Source organism: Clarias gariepinus, chromosome 4 (genome assembly GCF_024256425.1).
Source record: "Clarias gariepinus isolate MV-2021 ecotype Netherlands chromosome 4, CGAR_prim_01v2, whole genome shotgun sequence".
Taxonomy (NCBI): Eukaryota; Metazoa; Chordata; class Actinopteri; order Siluriformes; family Clariidae; genus Clarias; species Clarias gariepinus.
This window is the reverse complement of record NC_071103.1, coordinates 13777831-13793697: the sequence shown is the minus strand read 5'-3', so window position 1 is coordinate 13793697 and position 15867 is coordinate 13777831.

Below are 15867 nucleotides of genomic sequence, written 5' to 3'. Positions count from 1 at the left end.
CCAGGTTGAAATAATGATTAGGGGGAAAGGTGTGCTGTCTGGATACAGCAGTGGGGTCTATAGGTACTGTACAGTAACAAAAAGACTGATCCCACAAAACAGACAGAGAGACGGAGAGAAAGAGAGGGGGCAAATTTAGCATATACCAACACACAGCTCTGGAAACACTCAGTCACATGCAGTAGAGCATAGGAGGCAAAAAGAGGCAGCGAGGAGTTTCCAGAGAGTGGGAGAGGAAGAAACAGAGGGAAGGTTAATTCAGCAATATACATATATCAAATGTGGAAGATTATACCATTAATAACCCTTAAGACATCCATACACACACACACATTCACAAAGGACTCATACTCAGACACCTATGTACACACATTTTTTGCTCACATGTAATTGTTAATTCTCTCACTGTCTCATTCACACACACACACACACACACACATGAGGGTGTGGTAAAAAGGTCAACTCTGGTTTGTTAGGTCAGAGAAGAAAGTGAGTGAGCATGGGAGAGGGAGAGAGATGGAGGGAAGGAAATAGATGAGTGTGCAGGAGCAACGGAGGAACGGCGGGAGATATTGACACACTCTCTCCTTTAATTTCCCCACATCAAAGGCCCGTTTGAAGACACAGCTGGGAAGAGAATAAAAGAAAGAGTGAAGTTAGTCACTCCAGAACTCTCTCTCTCTCTTTCCCTCTCTCTCTTTCTCTCTCTCTCTCTGCCCTGATGGGGGTCTCTTGGGTGGCTGAGTGTGTTTAACTCTATAATCAAGTGGTGGCAGAGGTGTGTGTGTGTGTGTGTGTGTGTGTGTGTGTGTGTACATGTGTGTGCGAAACTGCGTTTGTGTGGTCCTCATGGTCAATCACCGATCACTTAAAACCCACGAAGGAGGAGCAGACCCATTAGTGCATTAGTTGTGTCATGTCATTCTATCTCAACACACACATAGATACACACACACACTCACACACGTGCACACACACTGCCACTCATACCCTCCTCAAGGGGGGAAGTGAGCCACAGGTGGGCAGCAGTTAGTGTCCAGACATCCTGCTACCTCATTACAGTATGACACACACACACACACACATTCATGTAGCAGCGTTTACACACACACTTACACACCTAACGTAGGTTCTTGCCCACACACAGCCAGACCCCCACGTTCAGCAAAAAGGCCCCCCTTTCTCACACCATTTCCACATCCCTCTATCCACACACACACACATACACACTTCTGTAGACCAGTACTTTTTAAGAGCTTCTTTTGAACTCGCATCACCTCCGGCGAGAGGGCAGAAGTTTAATCGTACTAATTAAACTCCTAATTAATTCATACAGATGGTTAAAAAGCTAACTTCAAGAGCTTACCGTCAGGGGAAAGCCTTTCTTTCGGGCCAACTTGCAAAATCTAGAAACATTAAAAATTTACCTTTATTAAAATATACCTGTCCTGGCTTTGGGAGCAATAAACATATCATTGTGGGCCAGCAGAGTCTGTATGTGTATAGGAGTGTATTCCAATGTTACAATACAGTGTTGAGTAATATACACCAATTAGCTATTAACATTAAAACCAGTAACATTAAAATCATCAAGCTTTTTTTGTCTGGCACTAGGACCTTGGCAACTGATCTTTGGGGTGCTGTAGGTTGGGGAATGGGGCTTTCGTGGACCGAATGGATGTTTGTTCGGATTGGGATCTGGGGAGTCTAAAGGCCTGGTTGGTGACCTTGGGCTCTTTACCTGCTGTGCCATGTGGTGCAATGGGCGCTCTGGTGCTTTTATATTGTGGCCAGCACTGACCTTTTTTCTGCGATTTGTGCTGCAGACGGGCTGGCCTTTGGTGATCAGTTTTGTCAGCTCACATGACAATTATAACGCCACACATTACATTTTAAACCAAACTCTTACCTCTCTTTTGTACTCTTTTATACTCTTTTTATGATCCTCACAGGGGCAAAATTTATGGAAGGTCCAAACCGTCAGATATTCTGGAAAATGTTGCTAGGATGCTAGTATATATATATATATATATATATATATATATATATATATATATATATATACATAAACACATGCCCACCACACAAATTGCACAATGTAACAGTCACATTCCAGTAGATCTGAATGTGTCCACTCTGACTGTACTGTACAGGAGGGCTGCCAGTGGTATTCCGAAGATTATTTGTGGAGCCACTGAGTAGGTCAGCTAGCATGAAAGCCCTTTAAAAATGTCCCGTCTAGACCTGAAAAATGAGCATGTATGTGTCAGTGAGTGTGAGCGTGCATGCCTGCATGCGTGCGTGACCTATAAATCATTGCACTGTTTTGAGTCAAATTTCCACCAGCCTAAATAAGATGGAACACATAGCTTGATAAAATGAAATGGAACGTTTCAGACTTTCTCCTGCATCAGTAAATAAAACACAGTGTTTAATGTTACCCTGTTCTTTAAAGCTTCAAAACACCGAAGCTCTTAGGCCATCAGATTAGACGCTCACATAACGCGAAGTCGCACGCATTTTTGTTGCTTTTGTCAGGAACACAGAGACACATTCGCACACACTACAATGCAAACAAATGTCCAAATGATTGCTATGACACAGCTCAGGATAACAGGAAGAGCACCTGAAGGAGAACACGCTCATAACTTATCGTTTCTCAACACTTGCGCATCATTTCCTGCAGGGAATGTCCTGATGTAAAGAAGAGGAAAGAGGATGAGTGAGAGTGGGAGTCGGAAGTCTTCCACGAGCGTGCGTGTGCCTGTGTTTGTGTTGAGATTGTGTTAATATTTACTCTCATATTGCTACAGCGCTACTTTTCCCTTCTGTCAGATCTTACAACACAGGGAAGATGAGCGTCCCAGCTGGCTCTGTCACCACGACAACTTGTGCCCCCTTCCAGCCCCGCTTCCTGCCCCCTCCTCCCTTTCTCCCTTTAAAGACGTCAGAGAACATGTGAGTGTGGAAATGAGTCTGGGAAAATAGAAAGGGAAAGGAAGAGAGAAAAAAAGAATGACAAATTGTGGGGGGATCATTGGGCAATTATGTGATGTCTCAAAATCTTCTCTTCTCACACATAAACACGTGCACACACACACCACACACCACAGAGACACGCAAACACAGGCACGCACAAACACAATTGGCATGTATGTAAACTATCCAGTCACACTAGGTCAAAGGCGGAAAGGGAACAAGAAAAAAGAGAGAGAAGCCTCTGTTGTGGTATAAGCAATCTACATCCCACCGCACTCATAAAGCAAAGTTAATGAGGACTGTTACTGAGCCAACTGCTTCCCTCACACTCACACACACACACACACATAGACACACAAAGAGGGCTGGATGTAGGCCAGGCAGCGCTCGGTACCACCGGGTGATACCCCTCAAACACTTTTCTGCAGATGAAAAGTCTCTGCTGCCGGCTTATTCTGATTACACTCCCACTAGATCAAGTTACAAAAAATTTTCTAAACGGTACAAATCATCCAAAAAATCTGGCTTCCGGTCTCCAGAGTTTGGCAGCCAGTGTTCTCTGATATTGCCCTGACGCACACTCGTACGCACTCGTACTTGCCCTCGGTGATGCAAGTCAAAACCTGGATGCAATCTCACTGGTACAGTAGGACACCGCGCCAAATTGCTAAGCACACTGGCGTTTACCATTACACTTTCTCTGTCTCAGGCTGGTGGAGAAATGGTGGAATGACCACGATGGAGCAATAAGACAGAGCATCGGGAAGCCTGGGGGGGTGCGGTGGTGGGAAGAAACAGTGTGGAGAGATGGAGTAGTAGAGGCAGCGCACGCAAAGGGAATTTTTTTACTGGATAGACAAGTCTTTTCCACCCTCTCTCTCTCTTTCTCTCCCTCTCTCTCTATTCCTCTCCACAGAGCCCTCGCCATCTCCAAAGCCTGGTAACATTTTGCAGCCTGGATTTCAGTCTGTGAACAAGCCGACACACACTTTCACCAACACACCCCTGATCCCGGACTACCACACACACACACACACACACGCACACACGCAAACACACACAGTTGTGCATGTCCCTTCTCCACTTCTCAGCCTGCCTAAACATTCTTTCCTTGCCTGTCATTGTATGTGGCGTCTAATACTTTTTCTCCAAGTCTTTCCCTCTGTCTGTCTGACTCTCCAACACACCCCGTCTTTCTTCACATTTGTCGATCTTTCCTGCAATCTCTCCATCCTTCCGGCTCTCATGGGAAGAGTAGGTGTTGGACGCAGAGGGCTTCACATAAACAGTGGGCAACTATACAGTAACAGCAACAACAACAGCCGGATGTCAACAAGACTGAAGAATGTAAACAGGTCTGGCCATCGGGCTAAAACTAAAAGGACAGTGAAGCAAGATTTGATTATCATCTCAAATCCCTCTCTCTCTCTCTCCCTCTCTCACCCTCTCTCTGTTGTAAATGTACTCCAGGAATTCTGCTAGAGTCATGGACTGACAGGGAGCCAAAGGCTAAACAGTGAGAAAAGAGCTGACAAAAGGCCGAAAACGAGAGTGAGGGAGTACAAGAGGGGTTATTTTTAGCACATTCTTTCTTGTAAAGAGAAGCTCCTGGGAGATGATACTTGCGCATTCTCTACGTATTTGTCAGGCCTTGCTGTATGTCTGGTAAGGCACAGAGCATGTCAATGACCCCCTGGTTACCCTCCACTTACCGGACCTCAAGATAACACATATATACACTCACACACATACACAGGGTACTGGGCAATACACTCCCATTACTGGACACCTTCTTGTCTCTGCCTGCGTCACAGTCCCAGTCTGCGTGTTATTCTTTAAAAGAATCTCATGACTGAAAAGCAGAAGAGCATAGTGGGGAGGGGTGATAAAGAGAGGGAGGAGTAGAAGGACAAGATAGGAGAGCCAGAGAGAAAGAGTTAAAAGCAGTCATTTTGATCCAAGGGGGCCAAAGAGACAAAAGAGTGGAATGCTCTGACGTCACACACTTGTCCCATTGACGAAGCTTGCCACATTGCCATGACCCAAATAATCTGAGAGAGTACCCTTTAGAGAACGACACAAGCGCATAGACCATCCATATGCAATCAACAGAAATTGCAACAGTGTGTGCCAAACCCAGAAAGTTATTCCCATAGTAAAGTCATCATTTACATACAGAGAAAAAAGGGTACTAAACTGGACCTTTCCTTGTCCCTGGCGTTGTACAAGAGCTTGGTGGTGCAGTACAACATAAACAAAGTAACCTCAAACAAATTTAAGACATTGACCTATCACTCTTAGCTTATCATATAGGCTACTCACTGTTGTTGTTTGTACTGTACGGTACTTTGACGGTACTGATCTTTTTTTTTCAATCACTTTTAGCTGTGATTGCAGGACACAATATGTTAGCCAGTTCATGTCCGGAAAGGATTCCTCATGCTGCCAGAACTGCTTTTTCACAGTTCGAGGCCTGGAATATGCCTGTGTCATCATAGAAGAAAAACTCCATTAATGTGATAACCAGGTCATTCAAAACATTCCGGGCATTAGCTTCATTTTATTGCCAGCATTACTGAGACTAACTGAAGCATTAACAAGTGATTTTCTCATGGCAGCTTTTCACACAGCTGTTTAGTCCCAATCAGGTGAGTTCTTATAATAATATTGTGTGATTATGGAAATGCTCTTACTTTTAATATTAAACATATTTTTGTGGTGTTAAAGAGTTCTTAAAAAAGTTTCAGTAACTCTAAAATCTCCTTAGATGTTTTCTTTGCTTGATGCAACTAAATTATTTGCCCATTCTGAAATGGTAACCGATTTTTTTTTTTTTTTTTACCAGACAGTGTATCTTACAACAGAAATGCTTTAGTACATTATAGACACTTTGCATTTAGATTGTGTCTTTGTTTGCCAAAAACAAACAAACAAACAAAAATATTCTCTGGCTGCAGAGAGTTTCTAAATTTGCCTGGTATGGTGTAAAAACCATGACCCTGTCATGGATATTGGAGCAAGTTTGGGGCACTATGATTCTAACCCTAATGGGCCATTACTGGAGCTTGCTGCACAGCTTTTTTTGACCACTAAGTCTAATAATAACTTTGAGAAGCTAAATAAGGAAGTAAGTAATACAGATGAACAATGGAGTTGTAAATAAGATCATTTTACCAAGATTAACACCTAAATGGCTGACGCACTTTATACAATGTTGCTCAGCCTTTCCTGTGAGTGACTGTTACACATAAGGTACATATTTTGATATTTTGTACCATTTGTATAAGTTATATAAATGTAGAACCTAAAATCTATTAATTGTTTATTTAATATTTTATTTAAAAAACTAAAACATCAGGGATAACAGAAGTTAGCTGTTTTCAGTAAGTGTTTTTGTGTTACTGAGAAATATATTTTCTTTCTAACATTACATCTGTGCATGATGAGAGGAATGAAAATAAAGCCTGCTTGACTTGACGTGACTTGTTGTATCCTTTACCTGGAAAGGTGCATGTAGACTACTATTATAGCTTTAATCTAAAAACTAATTATGGTTCATTAAATGTACTTTAAATCATTTTAAAAGTAGATGATATCAATGTTTCCAGGTAAAAGTTATATATTAAAGGTACAAAATATGTATTATACTCATATTTTTTATGTACACCTAGTCTATATCCTAATTCACTGTCATTAAAAAAGTATTTTTTAGCCCACATTGGCAGTATAGTTATATCATTGCTATAAGCAGCATATTTATTGCTGTACACAGGCACATGTGGCACAGGACTCTTGTTAAACAGATCAGGGGTGATCAGAGGATAATTGAGTCCACCAGGCAAATTGAAGTTTAAGTGTGCTTGCCCTGTCCCATTTATTGCTTCCCTCCAAAAAAAAGGTTGTCAAGTTGGTAGCCAAGGATGTGTAGTAACAAGTGGTAAACTACATGTAGTCAACTAGATAAGTGCATTGATAAATACTAGTTCAATACTAGAATCAAGTTACTATCTGTTTATTACTTTCCACTAACAAAGTTTCTAAAGTAGTGCCCTGTTTGTGCCCCTTTCAACAGTCTTTTGGCTATGAGATGTGTTCTGTGTTTGTATCACAGTTAAAAGATATTTCTCAGGTCTTGATAGCATGTTTTTTCTCTATCTCACATTTATTTCCATATGCCTGCATGTTCTAGATTCTGAAAAGATCTTATCTCTCTTATCTGTGCATTATCCACCTAGTACACATCATTCTCCTGCCAACCAGACCACACCTCAGAGAATGTGTTTAGTAAAGCAGGTGGTGGGACTTAGAACAAGGAACATTGCACCACTGTTAAACCCATTGAGCTTAAACGTTTTATTGTAAACGTGTTACCATGTATACAAAGTTTTGTGGAAGTCAGTAAGGAGTAAGGGTGTTGAATTTACTTGTGCATGTAGCTGCTATGAAAACTAATAATAAAACTAATAACCTATTAAGCATTTGCTTGTATCTGGCTACTAATTAAGCAACCCCTGCAAATATAATTTTGGGGAGTGAACTTACTCTTTATACCTTTTATCCTGTATGGTCATGGGTGGGTTGGAGCTTATGCCAGAGGACTCTGGGCATAAGGCAGGATGCACAGTGGACGAGATGCCAGTCCATCGCAAGGTGGAAGCATGCACACACTCAGACATTCAGTCTTACTTAATCTACATGTTTTTGGACTGTGGGAAGAAACCAGATTACCAAGCACTTGGGGAACATGCAAGTTCCATGCACACAGACTTGAGGTGAGACTCGAATGCTTGACTCTGGCCACAGTGCTAAATCACTACGCCACCATGCTGCCAAGGTAGTGAAATATTCTCAGCAATTATCCTGCAGGGCAGTGGCATCTTAGTGTTTTTGGCACTAGTATATTAGGGACAGTGGCGGATTTAGAAACAGTCTCACAACCAGACTAATCTTGGCAAATACAATGCTGTGGTCAAATACTGAACACAGACAAAGTGGCAAAAAACAATTAACACTTGTGTATAAAAAGACATAAGTTAAAAATCCCTAACTTTACACCTATATGGTGGCTTAACAACCTGGGTTTGTCTAATATTGAGGCCATTACTAGCAAACTATGTAAACATTTTTACTGTGTCTAATGCTGAACCAGCAGCACACACGCACTATCGTGCCAGTGTCACAGCTGTGCTGTAAATGCTCCACTGCATAAATAATATCTGATCAGCTGTGCTTCTTTGGTGGTCGCTTTCTTTGATGGACAATGTAGAGTCTGTAATTTTATACATACAGATTACATCTATTTGGTAGGCGCATCAAAGAAAATTACCAATAAGAATAGGAACAAGGTATACCCTTTGGAAATTTGCCTGGATTTGTTCCTAATAAAATGAGTGTGATCACCATCCAAGTAATAATAACAGACAGACAAACATTCAGCTTTAACTAATAACACACAAACCATTGTGCTTTTTTATTGAACATGCTGCTTAATCATTTACAGTCTGGCCTGGAGCATGTGGAGCCTTGTACTTAATAATTGGTAGCTTCTCCTTTACCAGCAATAACCACCACTGAACCACCATCAGCTGCCGATCAGAGTGATGTGGTTTGTAGTCAGAATAAGGTTTCATTGTTGAGTAAAGGAAAGAGACCACAGACGTAACGACTGTCTAATGTCTCAGGTTTTGCGAAAGATATATGTAGATGTATATTACAATGTACCAGTCACTTAATAGGAAAACCAGTACACCTGCTCCATTATGCAGTTATCCAATGAGCCAATCACAGGGCAGCAGCATTTATAAAATCATGCAGGTCCAAATAAATCTCAAAACATCAGAACGTAAAAATAAAGTGTGATCTAAGTAACCTAAACCATTGTTGGTGCCAGATGGTCTGGTTTGAGTATTTCAGAAACTGCTGATCTCCTGGGATTTTTTCACACAACAACTTCTTACACAGAAAAAGAAAAAAAAAAACATGTACAAGTTTTGCACGGTAAGGCAACTTGTTGATGAGAGAAATCAGAAAAGAACCAGATGCTCCGAGCTGAGAGGAAGTCTATAGTAACTGAAATTTTAATTCTTTATAACCACAGTGAGCGGAAAGCATCTTAGAATGCACAACATATTTACCTTGAGCATGTTTAATGCTAAAAAAGAATGAGTTTTATTTCCCTATCTGGATCTGTCCAGTTTTTGTGAGTCAATGATTCCATCAGATTTTTCTTCTTGGCTGATTGGAGTGAAACCCGATGTGGTCTTCTGCTGTTGTAGCTCATCCACCTCAGGGATCACTGTTTTGTGCATGATAAGATGCTTTTCTGTTCACTACAGTTGTGAAGAGTGATTATTTGAGTTAAACTATATCCTTCCTGGCAGCTCAATTCAATCTGGTCGTTTTCCTCTGACCTCTGTAATCAACAAGGCATTTCCACCCACAGAACTGTATCTCACTGTTTTGTGTTTTTCCCACACGATTCTTTGTAAACTAAAGACGTTTCGTGTATGAAATTCCCAAAATTCAGCACTTTTTAAAATCCTCAAACTAGCCCATCTATTGCCAACATCTGTGCCATGGTTAAAGTAACAGAGCTCACAGTTTTTCTTTATTTTGATGTTTGAAGTGAACATTAACTGAAGTTCTTGTCTTGTATCTGCATAGTTCTATACGTTGCACCGCTGATAAATGATTGCCTGATTAGATAACTGCATGAATGTGCAGGTGTACAGGTGTTCCTAAAAAAAAAAATGTAAAAAAGAAATCAGTGTTGAGCTGAGGGTGGCATTCTGCTGTCATGTTTTAGATACACGTCTTCACTTAGTATGATGCATCACTGCAAATGAATAAGTTATATCTTTTACCCCGTGATGAAACGTGACTATCTTCATGGGAGTAGTCTGGGTACAAGGATTCGCACTGGGAATGGGAACAAAGTTGGGACAAAAAGGTTATTTGTGTTGGGGAAGAGTCAGACGTGGACAAAGAAAGACCATATATTGCAAGCCGTCAAAGAAAAAATGATAAGTGCATGAGTGGGTGGCATTGGTCAAACTTTCTGAGGGAGTAAGATTAACAAGTCATTGTCACCCATTGAAGCTGTTTTGTCTGTTAAAACATTTTATGTATTTTACCTTAGTCATCTGTCAGAGTGTATATATTTGTGGTTGATTGAGTACAAATAATAAAAATTTGTTTGAACTCAGGAATGGATGGAGGCGACAGCAAAGGCTCTTGCCTCATCCTACTTTGGTAAATAACCCCCTCCTCTTTGCTCATTCATTCAGTCTGCATCATCACTGGAATGTGTTATGTGCCCTGCATATGGACAGATTTATTTTTAGAAGTCAGTTTACATTCCCAATTACCCTCCCACTCATGGAAGCTAAAGGTTCACCTCCATCACTGTCCTCAGCTCTTAAAAAAAGATTCAAGTATCTGGTTCTTATTAATTTCCACTTGGTCTGTCTCTTTCATCCTCTCTCCCTCTTTCTCTATCTCTTTCTCTCTCTCACACACTCGGTTTCCTGTTTTAACCTCTCCCAGGTATGGTAGGAATGAAGGGAATGACACAATCATGGATCAAGGGAAATTCCCTAAGGGAAGGACAGGAGGAACTAAGAAGCTGACAGAAATTTGGCAGTAGGATTGGAACAAGGGATGAGAAAAAGGGCAGACGGAGGGGTCGGCCGGATGGGCGAGGAGCGACAGAGGATGAGAGGGAGAGCTAGAAGGAAAACAACCCTCTTTGATGAAGCCATGTAACACTATGCAGAAGCTGGGCGGCACGCAACTTGGCCTTGGAACGAGTCAATTATCCAGGAATGAGTCAGTACAAATGAAGCCTGTATCAGAAGCTTTACCTCTGTCTGCACCTTCAGAGAGATGGAGACAGAGAGAGGGTGTGTAGCATGAAGGGAGAGTCTGAGAGGGGAAGTGAAAAATCAGAGCAGGCAGAAGACAAATACATCAGATTATAGGACCGCCAAAGTAGTTTCCCCCTGTTCCCTCACGTTACATCACCGTTTACACTGCCACAGGCCGTGCGCAGACGCATGCCATATTTCTCCCACCCAGCACAGAGGCCCAGAACACACACACAGGTCTGACATCACACCCATCAGTCTCTGATCCCACTTTAGACTCCTATATTTGGGCCTAATGTGATGAAAGGAGAAAAAAGAGTGAAAGAAACATATTTTGGGAGGAGGCAGTCTGTAGTGACAGTGAAGAATGATCTGGTACAATAGTATGAGATAGACATACAAAAAATGGAAGAAACGTGGGAGAGAAACAGAAGGAAAACAGATCCACCAGGAACAGAAGATAATAAATGAAAATTACATTATGAAATATTTTTCCCAACACATAGAGCAGGTCATTATGATAACTTCAAATTTTTCAAAAGTACCGAGCACTAGTTAAGGGAACAAATAAAACACTGCAAATGAAAGAGAAAATCTCATTGTGTGAGTTTTTTAATATCCTCTCTGAGCTTTACTAATGTGTATAATAGGTTTATGTATATAATTATTATATACAGTATATATAATACTTCCTTAGATACCCTTTTTTTTCCTTCATGACAAAACTAAGTAAGAAATAATCTATAAGAAGAATTTTAATTATCAAAATATTCTGATTGACAGGAAGAGCAACATCTGGCCTGCTCTTATTACATGTTTTATAATTCAAGTAAAAATGTATTAATTTTCAGTTTAATCTTTAAGGTTTAACTTAAAGGTCAGGGTCATGGGAGGATCAGCAGTCTATCCTAAGAACACTGGACATGAGGCAAAATGTCCATTGGAGAGAACCATTCACTCACAAACACACACACACACACACACACACACACAAACCCACACGCTCATTCCACCTAGGGTCAGTGTCACAAGTTCACCTATTGGCAAGTTTTTGCAAAGTATGAGGAAACCGGAGAAAACCCACGCAGACAGTAACCCGAGCTAAGAATTGACGAGCACAATTCTTTCCTTACAAATTGAGCGTGCAAATTCTGCCAAGTCACATGAGCAGCAGATCTTTAGTGGGCGAGTACTGTTTTAAATTCGGTTTTCCTTCTCAAAATATGATCTTCATTACGGATATACCTTATAAAAAAAAAAAAAAAGGTGAGTAAAATACAGTCAGTGTTTCAAATATACAGATCAAAATCATCGTTCGCGATCGTTTGCATATAATGACTCACAAACGTGACTGCAGCGTTTCAATTTGTCTCTGTCATTCAAGTGTTGGGTAATGATATATTTCCTGACAAATCAGGAGGAACAAACGGCCATGTTATCTCCCCATCAGGATGAAAGGAAGAATGTAACGATGGCTTAATGTTTTCTTTATCCAGTAGTCACTGATGTGGAGAGAGCTGTCTTTTGGCATGGTATTAAGCCCCACCCTCTCAGTGATTTACAAATGACACGCTGTAATTTACTTGAATGAGAACGCATCACGGGAGTTCAGCAGATGATGTCAGAGGGCTTTCCACAGTTAAAACAGAGCCGTGAACTTTCGCGCACATACACGTGCGCTTACATGCACATGCTGACACACACACATAGAAAACTTTTCAATAGACTTCAATAAAACTAAGACGTCAGCTAGTAAAAGAGGGCTATTTAATTCACCTGCATGTCTCAGGTTACTACCATGACAGCGCCACAACAGAGTTCAGTGAATGAGCACAACACAATAACCCGTTCTTCGGCACCTATCACCCTAAGTGTAAATGAATCAGAGTGGAAGTTGTTCCATGCAATGTGTTGTAATGATTTCAGTTACAAAAAGACATGTTATGTGTCGAAGCAGAAGCATTGAATGTGGTAAAAACATACTGAAGGTCATTGACTCTTTCAAGCTTCCAGCACTCTGAAGGGTTTAAGTGCCTATTAGAGGATTGTGGACGCCTAATAAGACTTGGACATGGACATGGCTGCAGTCATAGCCAGGACCCAGAGATCCTCCTTGTATTTTAGAAGGAGAGGAATGGACAGTGTGTGTATATGTGAGTGAGCGAGAGAGTGAGAGAGAGAGAGAGAGAGCTCCCCTTTCTGACACTAATATGGAAAAACTTGTTTGGAGTGAATACGAGTGCAAATATTATTCTTCCTTGGCCCAGGCGGCCGAATCGGGCTGGGACAAAAAGCCCAAAGACTTTCTCAGTACCTTCAAAGGGAGCCTACATAAAATAAACACGGCCATCAGATTACAGGCACTAACTCGGCTCAGTGTTAAAACCGGGGCAGGCGCGCGCCTAGCCGGTAACTGTGGGGTCCGTTCAGTCAACACGATGACGCAGGATGGAACAAAAGTGTGACAGAAAAAGCAAGTCTGTCGGAACACAGCCCCAGCCCACATCACCGCTGACCCTGCTGCCCAGACCTGAAGAAAAGAGGAGCGAGGAGGGGAGGGGAATACAAATCAGAATTGCTTGTACTGTTAGAATATACAAGCTATACTAAAGGGTTAGAAAAAAAAAAGAGAAAAAGGAGCCACAGGAATAGGTCGGGAAATGAAAGCAAATGAAGAGTAAGGGTTAGGGCGGAGTGAACCAAACCAGATGAGAGACATAGGGAATGAAGGAAAAAAGGTGAGAGACAGCAGAAAGGTAAATGGATAGACGAGGACAGGCAGAGACTGCCCGAATAGAGAAAGTAATCATATTTAAAGGTGTGTATGTGTGTGCTGAGGTTTTTGAGGGTAACCCCAGTCACCCCTTCAACACTGGACAGCCTCTCTCTGACAGTATGACATCACAGGGCTCTTTTATATGGCAGGCCGTGATGACGTAATCAACCTGGCTGGAGGAGAAAGTGAATGTGTCCCAGGAGAGAGGCTGGGTGTTTCACTCGCCCTGAGTCTAACCCCAAACAGACAGACAGACAGACAGACACACAGTATTATAATCCATGAGTTGCTATATTTCCAAATGCAAGAGTCATAAACATTGATTAAATAATTACTCAGATGCAAAGAAATGCTCCTCACACATGCAGTAAGTGTCATCCGCACGCACACACAAGCGTTCGTGCACAGCAGCAAAGGAAACTCTGGGCGGTTCAACTAGACTGACCACAGTGGCTGCAGACACAACCAATGTGTGCAAGCACACACATGCACACACACACTCTAGAAGAGTATACTTTCCAATCAAAACACTCGTGATCTAGAAATGTTTTGATATTCTGCATTTTATGGAAACATGATTCTGTTTATTAAAGACATATTTTTTATAAATTCTTTCCCACTGTACGAACTATACAGTAAGTTCTTTTTTATCCCTCACCACCTTATTAGGAATATCACTGTATATAATACGTCATAAAGTCAACTATTTAAACACACTATTTAAATATCTTTCGAATATTTATAACAGAAAGAGAAAGAAGTCAGTCATACTGGACTTTTTCATGTTTTTGGCAGTAAGCAAGCCATGAAGACATTTCTTCATTTCAGCTTACTATGTTGTCAGAGAGAAAGAAATAATTGATTGCAATTGCATGTTTGTTTCCTGTTTCACACAGAAGGGTTGAAATCATTAATGTCGTCTGTGATTCAGAATGACCCTGTGATGTCTCAGTATGCTCTATGTTCATCAGCCCTGACTCGACCCCGCCATGGCCCAGGCTGAGGGAAATTTTATTTATAAATAGCAAAAGAGGACTTTATATTTTCACTCAGTGTCTGCCGCCTTAAATGAATTTATGCTAATGAAATAATGATGTAATCAGCACTTGATCGTCTTGTCACCCTTATGACACAGCAGCTTAAGTGCTAATTAAGTGTTACTTTGGTGCCGTCACCTGAACAATAAAGGCCTTGGCCTGGAAATTCCCTCTGGTGCCTAATCATGGTTTTGGAACTGGAAAAAAAAAGACTAGGGCAGATTGCTACAGATTCCCGCAGTGTAGTGCCTATTGGCACTCAGGCACACACAGAGTGGGTAAGCATCTGATTATAGCTGCTGGGCAGAATAGACACACTCACACCAAAGTTCACACAACAAGGTCAAGACACCCAGCCCTACAAATACATACTATGCCCAATCATTCCCCGCCTCAAGTTTACTGACTCAGCTGTTGTGTAGGAAACTGATGGCCTTTGAAGACGGGAAGAATCTATCATTACTTGAGAGATGCAGAAAAGGGAAGGAGAGGGAGAATAAGCGCTCCATTGTCTACCCAGTTACCCCTCCTTCTGTCCGCCATATCCGAAACATAATTGTATTGTCCTAATTACAGAGAGGTTCTTGAACAGGTGTGGGGAGCTGCACCTGGAGTGTGCAAGTGTGTGTGTGTGTGTGTGGGTGTGTGCGTGTGTGTGTTTGTGGTAGACTCACAAATGCGTGTATGGCTGAATGCACATACACTTGTGTTATTGTGTACCATCTGTTAATGTGGCATGAGACGTAATAGTACGTACAACACTACTGCAAATATAACAACTATAGTAAGCAATGTTACTGATACATGACTAAGGCTACATACAGTATGAATAAGTATAGTAGCAAACTGTTTCAGATATTTTCTAAAAGAGTCCTAAATGCTCACTTTAATAAAGTCTCTTGTCTCAAAGAATACAAGCAAGATAGAGACATCCTTTAATGGGCAAACTTTAGTGGGCCAGTCTAGCCCGACTTAAATTGACAAATTAAATGATAATTTTGCTTTAAAAACTTTTTTTATTTACTTGAATTTTGTTCATTTACTTTCCTAATATTAAATATTTTTTTTTTCCTAATATTGGACACTTATGAAATGAAGAAAAGTTGACTCAGTGTACTCAGTACCTAACGCAGTGACAGCCAGAAAAAAGCTAAAGTAATTTCCTGATTTGATAAAAACTTGATGGTTGTGCCCGTGCCCTCCCATTTTA